Genomic DNA, 17,753 nt, shown 5'->3' with positions numbered 1-17,753 from the left:
TTATAGAATATGCGAGAAAAAATTATTAGATAGCTCGGACTGGGATTCGAACCCAGAACCTTCAGAAGACATGTCGGCTACTCTACCATTTGAGCTATCCGGTCTATACTAAATTTCCTTTCGCTTATTCTATATACATTAAGCCACACTGTCCATCTTACGGCAAGCATTTTTAAATAACTCGGCCCCATTGTAAACGCGCCGTTTCTTAGACTCGTGTCTCAATTTTTAAGCCCTGGGAATGCCTCACTTCGCACATATGTATCGAAAATATCTATTTTCATTGTACAAATATAAAAAATGGGACTTAACATAAAACCAAATTAAAAAGTAGATAAATAATTTTTAATAAGTTCAAACTAAGAAGGAAGTGAATTACCAGAAATTTATTTTACTGTAAAATAAGTATATGGCGTGATTGATAAAATTGTAGTTAACTATCCGACGTGTGCAAATATTTCGCACATTATCATGATCAAATAATGAATGTTCATTTTGTAGTATGAAAATAAGACTAGTATTTATTTCTATTCTTGAAAAAAGATATCTTTTATTGATAAATATTTGAATTCACTCATTTCATCACGATAATATGCGATAATGTAGTTTTTTTTTGGAAATATTTCAACACCTTTGTTGAGATCAATTCTATGATCTAATTAGCTCTTCTACTTAACAAATGACGTCGAAAGAAATCTCGAAAGTATTTTTTCAAAATGACTTTTAGAAAAATTAATTATTTTGTTACAAATTTTTTGTTGAACTTAAAAAACTCCACCGATTGCCGTAAATTACATCAAAATCGATTGGTTTGTTTGAAAGACATTTACTTTTTAAAAAATTAATAAGACTGAAATTTTTAATACAATTTTTCAATTCTTTACCAGCACTCCATGCCTTTTCATAATAAAATAAATTTTTTTGTCAATCACTCTATTTTTATTTCAAACTCATTGAAAATTATTTTTACTTTTTAGTTTGCTTTTTTATGAAACTGTATTTTTGAGTTTTTTAAACTATTATTTATTATTATGATGATCCTGGCCAGGACAAAATTATCAAACTATTGAATTGACATCGGTGATTGACATATGTGTAAATTATCAAAGTAATCAGACGTCTTAAAATCGATAAAAAGAACGTCAAAAGATTCCGCGATAGATACATACAGGCGAAGTTAATAAAAGCGTGTTAGTAAAAAATGATAAGAAAAAAACCTTGTTACACATTTAACAATTTTTACGACAGATTTGTTAATAAAATAATTACAATAAAATAATGACTAATGTCTTAATAAAAAATAAGTCAGTAAAATTTTTTTCTGATGGTAGTAATAAATAAAACAAACATAAGACGGATGATTGGATGATTTATTAATAAATAGAATAAAGAAAAAAATGTATATTTACATTAGACTGACAGTTGTAATGATAAAGGAGAGAAGAAAAGCTTTAGAATGAAATGAATGAGTCATACATTGTAAATTTATAATTCGATAATTTATCGGAGGCGTCTGGCGATTGCGAAAAAAAAACTAACTCCCAAGTGTCGTCAACCAAAGCAAAAGACATTATTAGTATTAAATTAAAATAGTATCTTGTGTGTATAGTAGCATTATACATAACAGTAATTATAGAGATTTTATCGGAGCGATTAAAGGTCAAGTGTGACACCAGATACTGCCCGAGAAGAATAAAGAGTGTTTGAGTTTGCATGATACGAGCAAAAAAGCTCTCGAGTCAATTTAAAACTTTGAACCTTCTACTACGCTCGCAAACTCCCATTACACATCTGTATACTTAATATGAAGGAGTGACTTTTAAAATGGCCGATTGATTCACTGATTTACGAGGTAGGGCTTGTTCCGCGGCGAGTCAAAGGCTCACAGATGTCAGCGGATTATTATTCTGCGGGCTCTGATTGAGATTTAGTTTTAGTTAATGAATTCATTTTAATGAATGAATGCTTACTTATTTTTTTTATAGTGGGTGCAGTTTAGTGTGCGATATTTATAGAGGTCGATTAATGATAAATTATTATGTAATTTTCTGTTACTTAAATTTATGGAATACTTTACTTGAATCATAAAAGTTAAAGATAAAATAAACAAAATGAGTTTAAATTCTCAAAGAATGTGAAAATCACCGTGCTCAGGAATCGAACCCACTTTCTTACACTCCAATGTACATTTCTCACGTTACCTAATTCATTAATGTTTGATTAAAATTTACATCTTTAGAGAATTTATAATTATTAATCCTTAATTTTAAAATGGACCATCTATTTTTCTGCTTCATTATCAATAAAATAGACGTTAATGCTTATTTATAAAAAATAAAGTAACATCTCAAATTTGAAGCTTTCTTCAACAAAATAAAGTGTGAAAATAAATTTAGCAGATATTTCATTATTTTAAGAAGTTTAGTGACAAATAAATTATTGAAAAAAAAAATTCAGGAAAAAAATTGACATATAGAAACTTCAAAAAATTGAAAATGCAATTTTTTTTAAATAATTTTGCGGAATAAATTTGTTTTGAAAAAAAAATTAAAAAATTGTCAAGTGACTGCTAATTTTAATATCATAAATTAAGTTTAAAACTCCTATCATATTATTAACAAATAAATACTGATGAAAAAGTTAACTTGATTCGAGAGAGAAAATCAAGAGAGGCAAGAAATTTTTCTTGAGCCAAGAATTTTTTTCTTGACTCAAGAAAATCATTTTCTTCAAAATGGTATCCATGCTTGAAGATTTTCTCTCTTGAAGCAACTTTTTTTTTATCAGTGAATAGTTTTCGAACTAGTCTTTCTAGAACATACACTGAAAAAAAACTACTTCATCTAAGATCAAAATCTCCAAAATTCCGTATAACTAATAGTAATTTTGTTTTTATTTAGGAACTTTACATTCTTGGTTCAAGAACATTCAAGTTTCTGAAAAATAAAATTTGCAAAGAATAAAAATTAAGATAATGAATAAACTATTAAAAATACGAGAAAATTGATGAGATTCTTTTTGTAGAGAATTAAATTTTCTATAAAAAAGGTTTTCTATCATTTTTTTGTACTTTCAATATTTTACCCATAATTTATACTTTCTTAAATTTATTATTTCTTACCATGATTCCTAATGTAAATAATCTGTACACAGAAAAAAAAAGTTATTTTAGAGCAAGAAGAAATTTTCTTGGCTCAAGAAATTTTGACTTCATTCAAGAAATTTTCAATCTTCCTTAATATTTTCTTGAGTCAAGAAAATTTACACTCCAGTCAAGAATTTTTTTTTCAGTGTATGACACTTACGGAAAAAAATGTTTGAAAAGCATTTAGATCAAAATTGTGAGCAAACTATTAAGGATACAATAAAATTAACAAGAGTTTTTTTTTGTAGAGAAATCGATTTCCTATAAATAAGGTTTTTTTTATAAATTTTTCGTATCTTCTATAGGGGAAGGGGGGGGGGCAAAATGGGCCCCCTAAAATTTTCAATATCCAAAAATATTTGGGGGCAAAATGGGCCCCCAACATTTGCAATTCTCGAAGTGTTTGGGAGGTATAATGGGCTGATTAGACTTTAAAAACCAAAGGATAATTTTCAGTTAAACGCATTCTAGAATTTTTGAATTATATAAAAAATTATATAGGTTAAGTACGAACTAGGTCGCGATTTAAATAACAGCATTATTTACTATATTTTTTGTTAAAAAACTATTTATTTTACAGAAGCTTCCCTGACTATTTTTGCGATGGTGTGTGTGTGTGTGTGTGTGTGTGTGTGTGGACGGGATTGACAGCAATCGAAAGAGTTTCTTTGCTCCTAGATATTTTATAATATTTAAGGTAATTCGGGCCAATAGATTTTGAGTAATCTCAAAAATAAAATTTTCAGAAAATGTTTTTTTTTTTTAAATAAATTTTAATCTGCTGAATCAATCGTTTTCAAAAACTAATCAGCTCTTAAGCTTAAAAAACTGCGTCGATTGCCGTTAACGCGATCAAAATCGGTCGATTCGTTTGTGAGGTATCGTGAACAAAATATCAGGGAAAAAATGTTTTTTTTTTTTTTCTTACATAACTCCGACATTTATTCCTGGATCGATTTTGATTCAACGAGATGATTTTTAGAGCTTAAAAAAATCACTTCAATCGCCGCCAATAACGTCAAAATCGGTTGAATGGTTCGAGAGATATTTAATTTTAAAAAATTAAAAAAAGTATTTTTTTAATACATCTTTGAAATTTCACGTACGATTGTTTGGTTAGTGATAAATAATCTTTTTGTTCTAGAAAGACTGCATAGAATGCCTTTAATTTTTTTTAAATCGGTTAATTCATTTGTGAGATATCGTCAAAAAAATTCTAAAAAATTGTTTTTTTTTTGTAATACATTTTTATTGGCTTTACCAATCAATTCGAAAAACTGATCGGTTTTTAAGCTTGGAAACCCGCGTTGATCGCCGTTAACAGGACTGAAATTGGTTGATTAGTCTGAGAGATACCGTTGTCGAAATAATTCAAAAAACGCGTTTTTTTAAATTACTCCGACATTTTTTATCTGATTTATTATTGCTTTTGGCGTGAAATGTGGAGCGCTTAGGTATGGAGTTAGCGGGAAGTTGCAGAGATGGCTTTTATAAAAGCCAACCCTATAGGGTCTACTGTTATCCTAATTTTTTATACTGAATACATAATAAAAAAATTCAATATATAAAACAAGTAAGAAACGAATTGAGTTTTTTGGGGGGCCCGTTTTACCCCACTTTTCTCAATTTTTTAATTTCGATATACACAAAAAAATTAATACCATAAACTCAGTAAAAGGCCAAAAAAAGTAAAACGAGCTGAAAAACTCATATTATAAAAATTTTCTCGAGGTGGTCCATTTTGCCCCACGTTTTCAATTTTTTATTTTTAATGAACAGAGCAAATTGAGGTCAAATACTTGGCAAGGGACTAAAAAAAAGTAAAACCAGAGAAAAACACTAAGGATATCAACATTTTTTTCTTAAGGGGCCTATTTTGCCCCTCCTTCCCCTATTTTGATCAACATTTGAATTCTACATTTTTATAACTTTTTCTTTCAAAATTCGTTCGTAAATTTCTTGAATTAATTCGAATTGAATATCTCGAAGCATGAATGAAATTTCAAAGATAACAATTCTCTTGAATCAAGTTTTTTTAGTGTATTAGAATTTTAACGCGAGATTTATGAATCTAACATGAAGAATTTTCTTCAAAAAAAAAAGTCGAGAACAAAAAAAACCATCCGGCAGCCGAAATGGAAGTAGATTTCATCATGAATAGAAAGAAATTGGAACGAGGATTTTATACAAAACTAGGGTTTCTAACTTCTATGCAATCGACAACAATATATATCGACGGAAGAATTTTAAAACCAGTGCAATAGCAAATTTCATAATTGGCATAGCGGAATAGGACATAATTTTAAGACAACACATATGATATGGTACTCAAATTGAAGCTTATTAAAAAAGCTTTCAGATGCAATTTACAGAGATTCAATAAGTTATCCCATTCCGAAGTTATTCGAGTTAAAAAGTGAAAAAATATGAATTTTTATAAATTTGAAAATTTTTAAATCCTGGCATTTCTAAAAATTTTAAGACTACACATTAGGGTGGTTCATTTCCGCAAAATTTTTTTTTTTTTTCGGTGCTTATGCAAAATATTAATCTACATGTAGAAAATAAAATTCTTACCAAGTTTGAGCTCTAAATAATAATTTTAAGTACTTACAATAAAAATTTAAAGTTATAACATTTAAAATGCCCGTAAAAAATTTTTTTTTTTCAAATTTCTAATGCTTACCCGGCTTTTACAATATTGCAAATCGGTTTGATCGACCTTATAGGGAATTTCACGCTCTTCAAAATAGCCTTAGAGTTTTTTTGTGTAACTCGCACTGGTTCACCGGTAGGAGTCGTCAAAGTACAGTTTTTGAAAAAAATATATTTTTTTTTTTAATTTTTCGAGCAAACCGTCAAAAGTAGGAAGAAAAAAAGGACTGACTCATAAAAAAAAAGTTACCTAACCAATATTTAATGAATTTACAGCCATTTTTATACCGGAAAACGTAAGAAATTGATAAATACTAACTCATAATGTTATTTAGATTCTTTTTTTTTCATTTATTACCATTATGTTTCCCTACACACTAAGAATTTTTTTTAAATCATTATGATTTCTCACTCATAATAAATATTAAAACACACAAATTAATAAAAAAAACTACAAGAATAAAATTGTAACATAGATCTTACAATTTTTCAACATTTCTGTCGTTTACCAAAAAAATAAAAATGAAGATTATTTAATTTTTTGTAACAAAATTCCAAAATTAGCAAAAAATTTAATTTTTTTCATTGTCAACTTTATTCACGCCAACTTTGTATGAGTAGAAATCATTCTTTGAAAAATTGCACCAAGCAGTCCCGAGATGGCATATTCTAACATTGCTCTAGTTAATTAGCATGGTATTACCGTCTCTATTGTCTTTGTTGACAAATTTGATCCTTTATGGCATACCTAACCTCAAAATAATTTTCTCATTGTTTGTTGTATTAAGTGATTAATCCGAGAATCAATTGACGCTGATACTAAGACAGAATAAGCCAATTTTTTAATAAACTATATTCAAATTACTATTTTAATATCAATTTTTTGCTGTCACTTGTGTTTAATGGTATATATCGTATTTAAATTAGTTCTTGATATTCTTCAGTATTTATTTGATTACATTTCATTAACTTTCTAACCTAACTATTGTTCATTATGACTGAAGTAATTGGTAATAGGACATATAACTATTTAGTTGGCTTTCAAATTAAAGAATTTAATTGTTATAAATTACTTACTTATCGTGACGTTATTAATTTATTTATGTATAAACATTTGACGTTAAAATTGACTATACGTATCAGTACTACCGAAGCTATCGATGAATTAGAGGCTATGGGGGATAAAATTGGAATTCCCACGACACTGAAACGAAATAATATTCGGAAATTCGAAAAGTTTTAGGACGATTACAAAGACATTAAGAAACGAAAATCTCTTAACACTCTCTCAGACAATAAAAAGCACAAAGTGCAAAAAATTTGGTTAATCAATTGAACAAATTATTCGATATTGCTAATAATAGTGAAGTTGAGAATCTTCCAAGTGATTTACAATTATTTTTAGAAGAATGTCGACAAAATGATGGCAATAAATGTTTACCATTAATATCTAAGTTAAACGAAAATGCAATAGTACTTTCTGATCAATCAGTTTTGCAAGATATACAGGATCCCGAGTCAAAATTAAAAACATATTTTGAGCCTCCACAACCTACTCGAGGAGTTATAGGCTGAAATTATGGTTTTAGATTTTTTCGACTATTATGACGGGTATATCAGAACTGTAATTTCAGCCTACAAGTCGTATATTTGTCCGCTTTTGCCAAAGTTAGGCTGAAATCACCGTTTTAGAACCATAAATTGAGCCTACTGAGCCTACTGAGCCTACATCTCTACCGTAAAAAAGATCCTTATTGGTTAATACGATGTAGGCGAGGGGAAAGAAAGGAAAGGGGAATGGATTCAGATAAAAATGGCTGCTGTTAGCGGCATGCTATGTCCGGCGCATGCCATTTGATAAAAAAATGATAAAAAAAGGATTTTGCCAATGTCATATCTATATTTTATTTATATTGTAGAGATATCGCAAATTCAGACTGTGTGACTCTTAATTTAAACCTAACATTCGCTAATTACAGAAATAACATGAAAATCCGTTCTAACCGAGATTCGAACCCGAGCCGCGCGCTTGCCAGACCGATAACTAACCCCTACACCGTACGACCGATGAGCTGATTTACATCTCATGATTCTCATAAACTAAATTTATATGGTGACGATTTTTCTGAAATTTCTGTATCTTTCTCTACCCTATTGAAAATAATTTTCAAAATTTTTTCAAATTTTCTTACCCAACCAAAAAAAAGTTACAAGTTATTTAAAGAAAAATATGTTTTTTTTTTTGTTAAATAACCATAACTTTTTTGAAAATTGACTTATTGGGATGTTTTTTTTTGAAAATTTTTGTTTTTAAATGTACTTTTTAGAAAAAAAATAAAAATAATAATTTGGATCCATATTCAACGTTTTTTTTTAAACTTTCGGAAAAAAAACGAAAATTTCGGGATAAATGCCATTTTTGATTTTCGATTTTTTTTTTATAAAATATTTCAGCATTTTCTGCGAATTTTCTGAAATTATAAGAGTGGCATTTTTTTTCTTACTATTTTTTTTTAGAAATGAAAAAAAAAATTTTTTTTTAAATGTTTGTTTTTCGTTGTAGCACTAAAAAATTTTCAGCAGATTTAGAAAACTTCAAAATCCGAGAAAAAAAAATAAAAACAAAAATTAAAAATAACAATAATCGAAAAGATTTGATTATTATTTTTCAATGAAGTTAGATCAAAAATTAAAAAAAGCATTCAATTTTTTTTTTGTATTTTTTTTCCAAAACTACATGCAACAACAAAAAAATGAAATTGTTGTTTGATCCATTTTGGAGCAACGCATGAACTTTCAAAAATTTTGAGGCAATTAATTTCAAACAAAATTTGTTTGAAATTATTTTCATTTACACAGCAAAAAATATTTTTGTTGAATGATTTATAAACAGTAGACTTGAATGGAATGTGATTTCATTTTTTTACACGTTTAAATAATTTACATATCCTAAATTCAGGAGAATTTGAGTATTTTCTCACTATCAGACTATAGTTTTGAAAAAAAAAAAATAATCCATCTTATCGATGATTGTCAATTAAAATTTTTTTTTCTCGGATTTTGAAGTTTTCTAAGTCTGCTGAAAAATTTTCAGTGGTATAATGAAAAACAAACATTGAAAAAAAATTTTTTTTTTTCATTTCTAAAAAAGACAATAGAAAGAAAAAAAATGCCACTCTGAAAATTTTGGGAAATTCGCAAAAAATACTGGTTTTTTATAAAAAAAATAAATCGGAAATCAAAACTGAGCATCATCCCCAAATTTTCGTTTTTTCCAAAAGTTAAAAAAAAACGTAGAATATGAATCCAAATTATTATTTTGATTTTTTTTTTTTCTAAAAAGTACATTTTAAAACAAAAATTAAAAAAAAAAAAAATCCCAATAAGTCAATTTTCAAAAGTTATGGTTATTTAACAAAAAAACATATTTTTCTTTAAATAACTCGTAACTTTTGGTTGGTAAAATTTTGAAAAATTTTTAAAATTGTTTTCAGTAGGGTAGAGAAAGATACAAAAATTTCAGGAAATCGAAAATCGTCGAGGTCAAGAGTGGTCGATTTGGCATGAAATGCCCCATATCTAAACCCGAATATGTTAACGATAAACATTAGAAAAAGTTGAAGTTGAGATGTTATTGCTTATTACTGTCCGTATATTTTATGGTTTATTGATCAATTGTTGCAACATTAATTACAATAGTCATAATTTTTATTTCAACTCTACACTTAAAAAATTTTTTGCAACGATAAAACTTAAAAATTTTCTGAGTCCAGTTTTTTAATTATAAAATTTTTGCTATTATAAAATTTTGCTATTATAAAAATATTATAAAAATATGTTCTAAAAAATAGAAAGATGGAAACAACCTACAGACCCTCGAGGTAGGCTCTTTAGGCGCAAAATACAGTTTTAAACTGTGATTTCGACCTCAACAGCCTATTTTTAGGCCGATGAGGGTGAAAATACAGTTTTAAATTTCCATGCAAACCCAACAACAAAAGAAAGGAGGCTCAATAGGCTCAAATAATTTTTTTCATTTTGACTCGGGATGAAATACAAGATGAAAATAATAACATTGAATTTAGTAAGTATAGAATTCTATTCACACTGATGATTGAATTGTCATTTCTGCATTCATAATAATGAATTTATCCTATTGTCATATTAAATTTCACACTTTTTGGCATTCATTTTTGCGATTTTTAGTAAATTCTGTCGTCATATCCTTAGAATATTGAAAAAGTTTAGAATTTTATTTTTGTTAAATAGACAAGTTAAAATATGATATCGGTACTGAAGATATTATAATTAAAGATATCCTGGACGAAAAAAAAAATACTCTACTACCCTTCATCGAAGATCATTTACAGGTAAAAATATTGTACAGTTGTTTACTAATGGAAAAAATTATTGCTAAGTTGTGCTTTGTTTCTTTCACTGAGTAAACAATTTTCATATTTTAATATTAACTACATTTCATTTTTTACAGAATCGAACTTCAAGAGATGACTATCATGAACTTTTGACGTTGAACTACATTTTTTTAGGAGGTGTACCAAACAAAGGTATAAAATTTAGAGCTCCTGGTGCTATGCACCGTGCTCGTTGGCTATCGAAAGCTATCTATAGTTTAAAAATATATATGTTCAGAGAACAATTTTACGCCAACCCTTCAGAATTGTTAGCTTTACGAGAAGTTTGCTTATTTATTATTTATTTTATGTTGAAGCATGGTTCGTAGCAACAAGTGCTATTGAAGCTCCGTATCATGACTTAAAACTATTTCAAAATTTATTAGAGTATAAAAAAGATCACCCAAAAGTTGCAGAAGCTGCTTTAGAGAAACTTTCCAAGCATTTGTGGTACTTAAACGAGAATCTTACAGGCTTGGCGCTTTTTGATCAAAAACTATCCCGAGAAGAAAAATTAAAAATAGTTGATTCTATTAAAAACAAAAAATCGAGCAATAGTAAATATCCTCGATTTACTTTAGACAGGAAAAAGCTTGAAATAATGTCGTCTAAAAGTATAAGTTATTTTGTGACTCAAGAATCTCTCACTATTTTTGATGTTTAATTTGACGTGTGAATTTCTAGACATCGACCCTGATTTGTGGGAAACAGATCAAGAATACATTACTTGCTGCGAAACTTTCAAAAAACTACGTGTTGTTAATGATACTGCCGAACGATGTGTTGCACTCATTGAAAAATTTAACGAATTTGGTACATATGATGAAGATTAGAAACAATATTTATTATTAATGGTTCAACAATGTAGAAAAAACTTTCCAACGTGCGCCAAAAAACTATATTCAGCTTTAAAATCTTTATGTGTTTTCAATAACATTAGTAATTATTTGAAATTTATTAACTTGTTTTTTATAACTATTTAGATGTTTATCACATTTCAAGAATTTTACATAATAACGTAACCTTCTGTATATTTTGATTAAATTTTAGTTGCTTTTTTATGAATTCATGTGTTGTTTTTGTATTCATTATGAGTAAAAAATCATACTAATTTTAAAAAAGTTCTTAGTATAGGGAAATATAATAGTAATAAATAGAAAAAATGAATCTAAATAACATTATGAGTTAGTATTTATCAATTTCTTACGTTTTCCGATATAAAAATGGCTGTAAATTCATTAAATATTGGTTGGATAACTTTTTTTTTATGTCAGTCCTTTTTTTCTTCCTACTTTTGGCGGTTTGCTCGAAAAATTAAAAGAAAATATATTTTTTTCAAAAACTGTACTTTGACGTCTCCTACCGGTGAACCAGTGCGAGTTACACACAAAAACTCTAAAGCTATTTTGAAGAGCGTGAAATTCCCTAAAAGGTCGATCAAACCGATTTGCAATATTGTAAAAGCCGGGTAAGCATTAGAAATTTGAAAAAAAAAAAAAATTTTTTTTACGGGCATTTTAAATGGTAAAACTTTAAATTTTTATTGTAAGTACTTAAAATTATTATTAAGAGCTCAAACTTGGTAAGAATTTTGTTTTCTACATGTAGATTAATATTTTGCATGAGCACCGAAAAAAAAAAAATTTTGCGGAAATGAACCACCCTATTACACCTATGATATGGTACTTAAATTGAAGCTTATTTAAAGAGCTTTCAGATGCATTTTACAGAATTTCAATGTTATCCCATTCAAAAGTTATTCGAGTAAGAAAGTGAAGAAATATGAATTTTTATGATTTTCAAAATTTTGAAATCCTGGTATTTCTAAATTACTTGACCGATTAAGCTCATCTTCGAACTTGACTTTGGTATTTATTTGTAGAATAAGTATGTTGAGTTTGGTAGAGATCCGTTGTAAATTGGCGACGCTATCGTCGTGACAAGCCGCGTTATATCCGATATATATATATATATATATATATATATATATATATATATATATATATATATATATATATATATATATATATATATATATATATATAAACTTTTTCTTTATTCACGGCCGAAAGCACGTACTTGCTACTTCTGTTGGGAATCAGAAAGACCGACATTTATGCTTTGGTAGGGGCGCGCATGCGCGCTGCTCTAGTGCGCTGGAAGAAACTAGTTGTGCACTGAATTGATGTACGAGGCAGCGAAAAAAAAGTATTCACCAGAGCTGACGCGGTTTATTGTGCACTCAGGCCTAACCTTAAAATTGCTTTTGTGGGTTCTTATGTCGTTGTGTGTTGAAATTTATAATCTAAAAAATTATATCGAGTGAAAAATAATAAAAATTTTTAAAAATGAATGCGTTATCATCATCAAAAGGAAATTTTAAGGAATTTCGATACGGAAGCTAATCTAATTATAAGAACAGATACGTTACCTAAAAAGTCTGCAGATAAATATTTACACAGAAAGAAAGGTTCACTTGAACCAAGAAAATATTTTTCTTCCTAATTATTTTCTTGACACAAGAAATTTCACTTATTCCAACAAAATTAATTCCCTTGCTTCAAGAAATACGTGTCTTGATCCAAGACAATTTATTTAAATCAAGAAAATTTTCTTGTTTTGAGAAAATTTCTCTCTTGTTCCAAAAAATTAAGTTCTTGACAGAAGTAAATTTTCTTGTCTTGAGAAAATTTTTCTTTTGCTCCAAAAAATTAAATATCTTAATAATAAATTTTCATTAATATTTTTATTGACGAACATGTCAAATGGGAAGATCAAATAATATTGAATCATTTTTTTTCATTCATTATTAATAATTTTTATAATTCTTATAGTTCATGTACTGGTAATAGTTGTGATGAAAAAGAAAATATGCAATAATTAATTAAAAATAGTTGACAAATTACTCGAAATAATTAAAATTCTGATAAAATTAATGATTTTAATGTATTTGAGTACTCAAAAATTAATAAAAATAAGACTATTCAATTGAATTAATTTAATTTTAAAAAGTTACTATTATTTTTGTCCATTTAGATGAAGTCGATGCCCGCCCCCGACTAGCCGCACTCGCTTCGTTCGTGCCGCAAATGTCGGGCGGGCATCGACAACATACTAAGAACATTTAACTGTAACGTTAATTGATTTGTAAGTCAGCGTACTTTCGGCCGAAAATAAAGAAAAATAGTATACACCACACGGGCAGAAAGTTTGAGAGCCCTGAACTGCGCGCCTTGTAGTGTAATATACTATTGAACCATATGCATTTTCCGACTCAGCTCGACGAGTATAATCGGAATATAGCAAAATTTTTTAAAAGTTCCGTCATGAGGACCAATGCAATAGTTAGATTTCTATGAAATCTACTAAAAATGTTTAAGCCTGAAGAACCAAGATCAAAGAATGGTCAATAAATTGCAGAAAAAATTTTTTAATGCTTCATTTTTCTCAACAACAATAAATTAATATTCATATACGTGTTGATGTACACGTGTGTAGTTGCAGTTGGCAACGGGTAAAATATCAAGAGGCATATTAGTTGGTTAAACAGACAGGTCTTGATACTTTTTTATTTTGAGTTCTTCATGATGGAACGAGAACGAGAGTAAATGGACCACCCAATCTGTCTTTTTTTATTGTCAAAAATTATAAATTTTTTTGGTGCATGAGCACTTGAAATTAAGGGGCCAATTTAGGGATTTTCGGAACTCCAGTGACAATGGAGGGTATGTTAATGGTTACAAGTTAATTTTCGTATTCAAAATCAGTAATCAGATAAAATAAATTTTTAAATGAAGACTAAGACTAAGATTAAGCATGAGTATGAGTATGAGTATAAGGTCGGGGTTACACTTTTATTTAGGCTTATAAGTATACTAGCCATTGCATCTCTGTCAGGACGAGGATGAGGATGAGAAGGAAGGTAGTCTGGATCTTTGTACTTGTCTTGAGGCGTACCGATTGCAACCTGGATAGTATGTACGATTATGGCCCACCCACGAAGTTCAGAGTACGTTCCACGATTTTATATCTGTTTTATTTTTAAATAAGTTTGTTGGGTTCAACTAATGGGTAGTTTTTTTTCTTACAGATTTTAACCAATTGAGATTATTTTCACAGAATTTTAATTAGATCGTCTTATGATTTTTAGGAGTTTTTAGATAAAATTGAAATCTCAGTGAAAATCTGACTATTGCATTCGTCCTCATGATGTAATTTTTGTTGTTTTCCAACTTTAGTCGAGTTAGGTCGAAAAATATATTCGGTTTAAAAGTTTCTGTATGTATTTATACGATACAACGCGTCTTGTTACATCAATAACGTTCATAATTATTAACGAATCTTAATGAAACAACTTAGTTTTTTTTTTTGGACGATTATTAAGTTAAAAAATTCAAAATTTTCAAAAAATGAAAACTATTAAACTTTTACTAGTTCTTATTGAAATAACTTCTGAACGTGCTGATCAAATTCCTGTAAAATAGATCTGGAAGGTCAATAAATAATCTTTAATTTCCATATGTACTTTTTTTTAGATCAAAAATTACATATTCTTTCAAGTATTTGATAACATTTAATTGTTGTATTCGTTTTGGAGATTCTGCAAGTTTTTGGTAATTTTCAGAAATCTTTTACTAATTCGGCTTTCGAATGTTCTTTTTTTTAAATAACAAAAATTCAAAAGAATTTTTATTTAACAAACATGTGCTTTAAGATATTTTTCAAAATTTAACCTGTTTATTTTTGGATTTTTTAATTATTTTAATAATTATCTGTTGAAAGAGTAAAAAAATTTTAGAGTTTTCTTTACAATCCTAATTAGAAATTTTGAAGTTAATAGTGAAAATTTTTGATTTTTTTAAACAATAAATTATTCCAAATTAAAAATAGATGACCCAAGTGGGAAATTAATGAAAAAACATGTGCTAAATTTTGAGAATTTTTTAAAGAAAATTTGAATGATTTTTGTTGGAAAAAAATAGATTATTTTATAGAAAAGTAGTAAATTTTAGAGAATATTTGAATAAAAAAAACACTTACAGTTAAAGTGTAAAATTAATGAAGATATACGTGCAAATTTTTGAAATTTTTGAAAAAAATTTTGATTGCTCATCAAAATTAATTATGTTCGCAGTTTATTATGCAGAAAAGTTGTAAATTTTACAAGACATTCCATCAAAAAAAAAAAAAAATGAAATAGAAATAACTAATAAATCGTTATTTAAACGATTCGTAGTCATATATTTATTTTCTACAGGGAGCTTTTTAATCAATTGTAGAAAGCTGATAAAAAATAATCAGGTCATTAGATCATGTTTCGTAAGTCATCGTGTCACCAAGTTTTGTATAGCAGAAAAGTGACATAACAGGTTTTTTGGATCTATTCATTTATTTATTGTTCTTCAAACTAATTCAAAATTCTTCGATAAAATTTCTTTTAAAATGTCATAAAAAAATAATAAGTATAAAATTTTACAAAAAAATTGATTTAAATTCAAAAATGAACGAAATCGGTCAATTACTTTAGAAGCAATAAAAATAATGAATTCACTTGATATATAGAATTTTCGCTAGTGTTTAAATTCAAATTGTCGGCAAACAGTCACTAGACAAAAACTCACCAAGGTGTCATCACCGTCGGAATAATAAAACGTTTTTCATTGTCTGAATATTCTACCCGCAAAAAGGTTTCTTCGTGTGTGATCTGGAAGTACGAAAATGGGAGTTATTCCAAGAATGAGACTGCATTTGGTCCCTGGTGCTGCCAGGCTGTCTGCTATACTTGCTACTTGCTATGATCGAGGCGCGTCTACTTATACTCATATGTATACTCATACTATTATACTTCTGCGGTGGAATAGAATATAGAATAAAAGGAAGAGGAAAAATAAAGAGGTGTAGTGTGTAGGAGGAAAAAGAGGATAGAGTTAAGAAGGTTAAAGAGCAGGATGGAATAGTGACATGTAATAGAGAATTTACAGTGGCACGGTGACCATAACTAATCCAGCGACATATCAAATAGACAATTCTTATATTATTATTATTGTAATTGTTCTTTGTATAAGTTTTTATGGATACGTTTTTAAATATTAACTAGCGTACCCAGCCCGCTTCGCCGGGCTTTATTTAAGCACACAGAAATTAAATTATTAACAAAAGACATCAATCAATATAATAATGAAACTACCACAATAATAATTATCATTTGTCCTCGATTTTATTTTTAACTTCCCGTTAAGAAAATCGTAGATTTTCAAAAATCTGGAAGTCATTGGTTTTACCCCGTTTTTCGAAAATCGAGTTTTCATCAGATCTCGACGTTTTGAGGTCCTAGGAACTTCCTAGTAGGAAGCTTCCCTGAATATTTTCGTGATGATGTCCGTGTGTCTGTGTGTGTGTGTGTGTGTGTGTGTGTGTGTGTGTGTGTGTGTGTGTGTGTGTGTGCGTGTGTGACCCTTTTATAACTTTTGAACGGCTTGACCGATTTCATCGCGGTTGGCGCCAATCGAAAGGGCTTAACCAAACTTAGATTTTCAATACTTTTTGGACCGATTCGAGCCGTTAGATTTTGAGAAATCTCAAAAAAACTAAAAAAAAAAATTTTTTCACATGTGGATTTTTTGGATTTACTTTCAAACAGCTATATCGATCGATTCCAAAAACTAATCAGCTCTTAATCTCGAAAGACCATGTCGATTGCCGCCAGTCCCGTCAAAATCGGTTGATTCGTTCATAAGTTATCGTTGTCGAAAGAAAACTGAAAAAAATGTTTTTTTGAAATCACTCCGAAATTCCTAGTTCGATCAATCCATACTCACGTTCTTCATGAGGCTTCAAAAACTGCGTCGAATGTTGCCAACCGCGTGAAAATCGGTTCATTGATTCAAAAGTTATTGCGGTTTGAAAATTCAAAAAATTGTGTTTTATTAAACTGCTATTAGAGTTTTGAGCTCGGAGAACTAAAAATGACACAAAAATCATATTTTTGAGCTCGAGGAGCTCAAAAACGTAATGTGTAATTTTGAGCGCTTAAGTATAAAATGAGTGGGAAGTTGTAGGGATGGCCTTTAGGGTCAACCGTCGTCCTAATTTTCTTCTATTCGTTTTTCTGCCAGGTGAAGATCATCACCTACACCCATAAACATATTAGTTAACACAACATTGTCTCTACGATGAACGCAAAAACAAATAGGGCTTGCTTGAATATTCACAATAAAAGTTCGTCGTCGAACTTGCGCATTGAAAATATGAACAATCTGAAATCGATTCGTTACATATCTATAATGATGTGAATTAACTAATAATTTACCTGATGTTTATTAAGCTGGAGAATATAAAGTGTTGAATAATCCCCAACATTATTACATAATTAATATTATTATGCTCAACAGTAAACATATTATAGTTCATTTTCCCATATGATTTTACATCAATTACACTCGAAATTATACAATTGATCCCAGGACAACTCATCCCGCGATGTTGTGTCAGCGTCATAATGTCCGCGACAAATTTGGGAATTGGGTGAATAAAGGAAAAAG

General features: G+C 28.7%; 1 protein-coding gene across 1 annotated transcript in view; it reads right to left on the bottom strand.

Annotated features, from left to right (window-relative positions):
- The window catches only part of LOC123270288, a 95,443-nt gene that overhangs the window by 42,730 nt on the left and 34,960 nt on the right, over nt 1-17,753 (bottom strand). The window lies entirely within an intron of this gene.

Source organism: Cotesia glomerata, linkage group LG8 (assembly GCF_020080835.1).
Source record: "Cotesia glomerata isolate CgM1 linkage group LG8, MPM_Cglom_v2.3, whole genome shotgun sequence".
NCBI classification, from domain to species: Eukaryota; Metazoa; Arthropoda; class Insecta; order Hymenoptera; family Braconidae; genus Cotesia; species Cotesia glomerata.
Note: the sequence above shows the minus strand (reverse complement) of the source record. Positions and strands in the feature narration are given on the sequence as shown.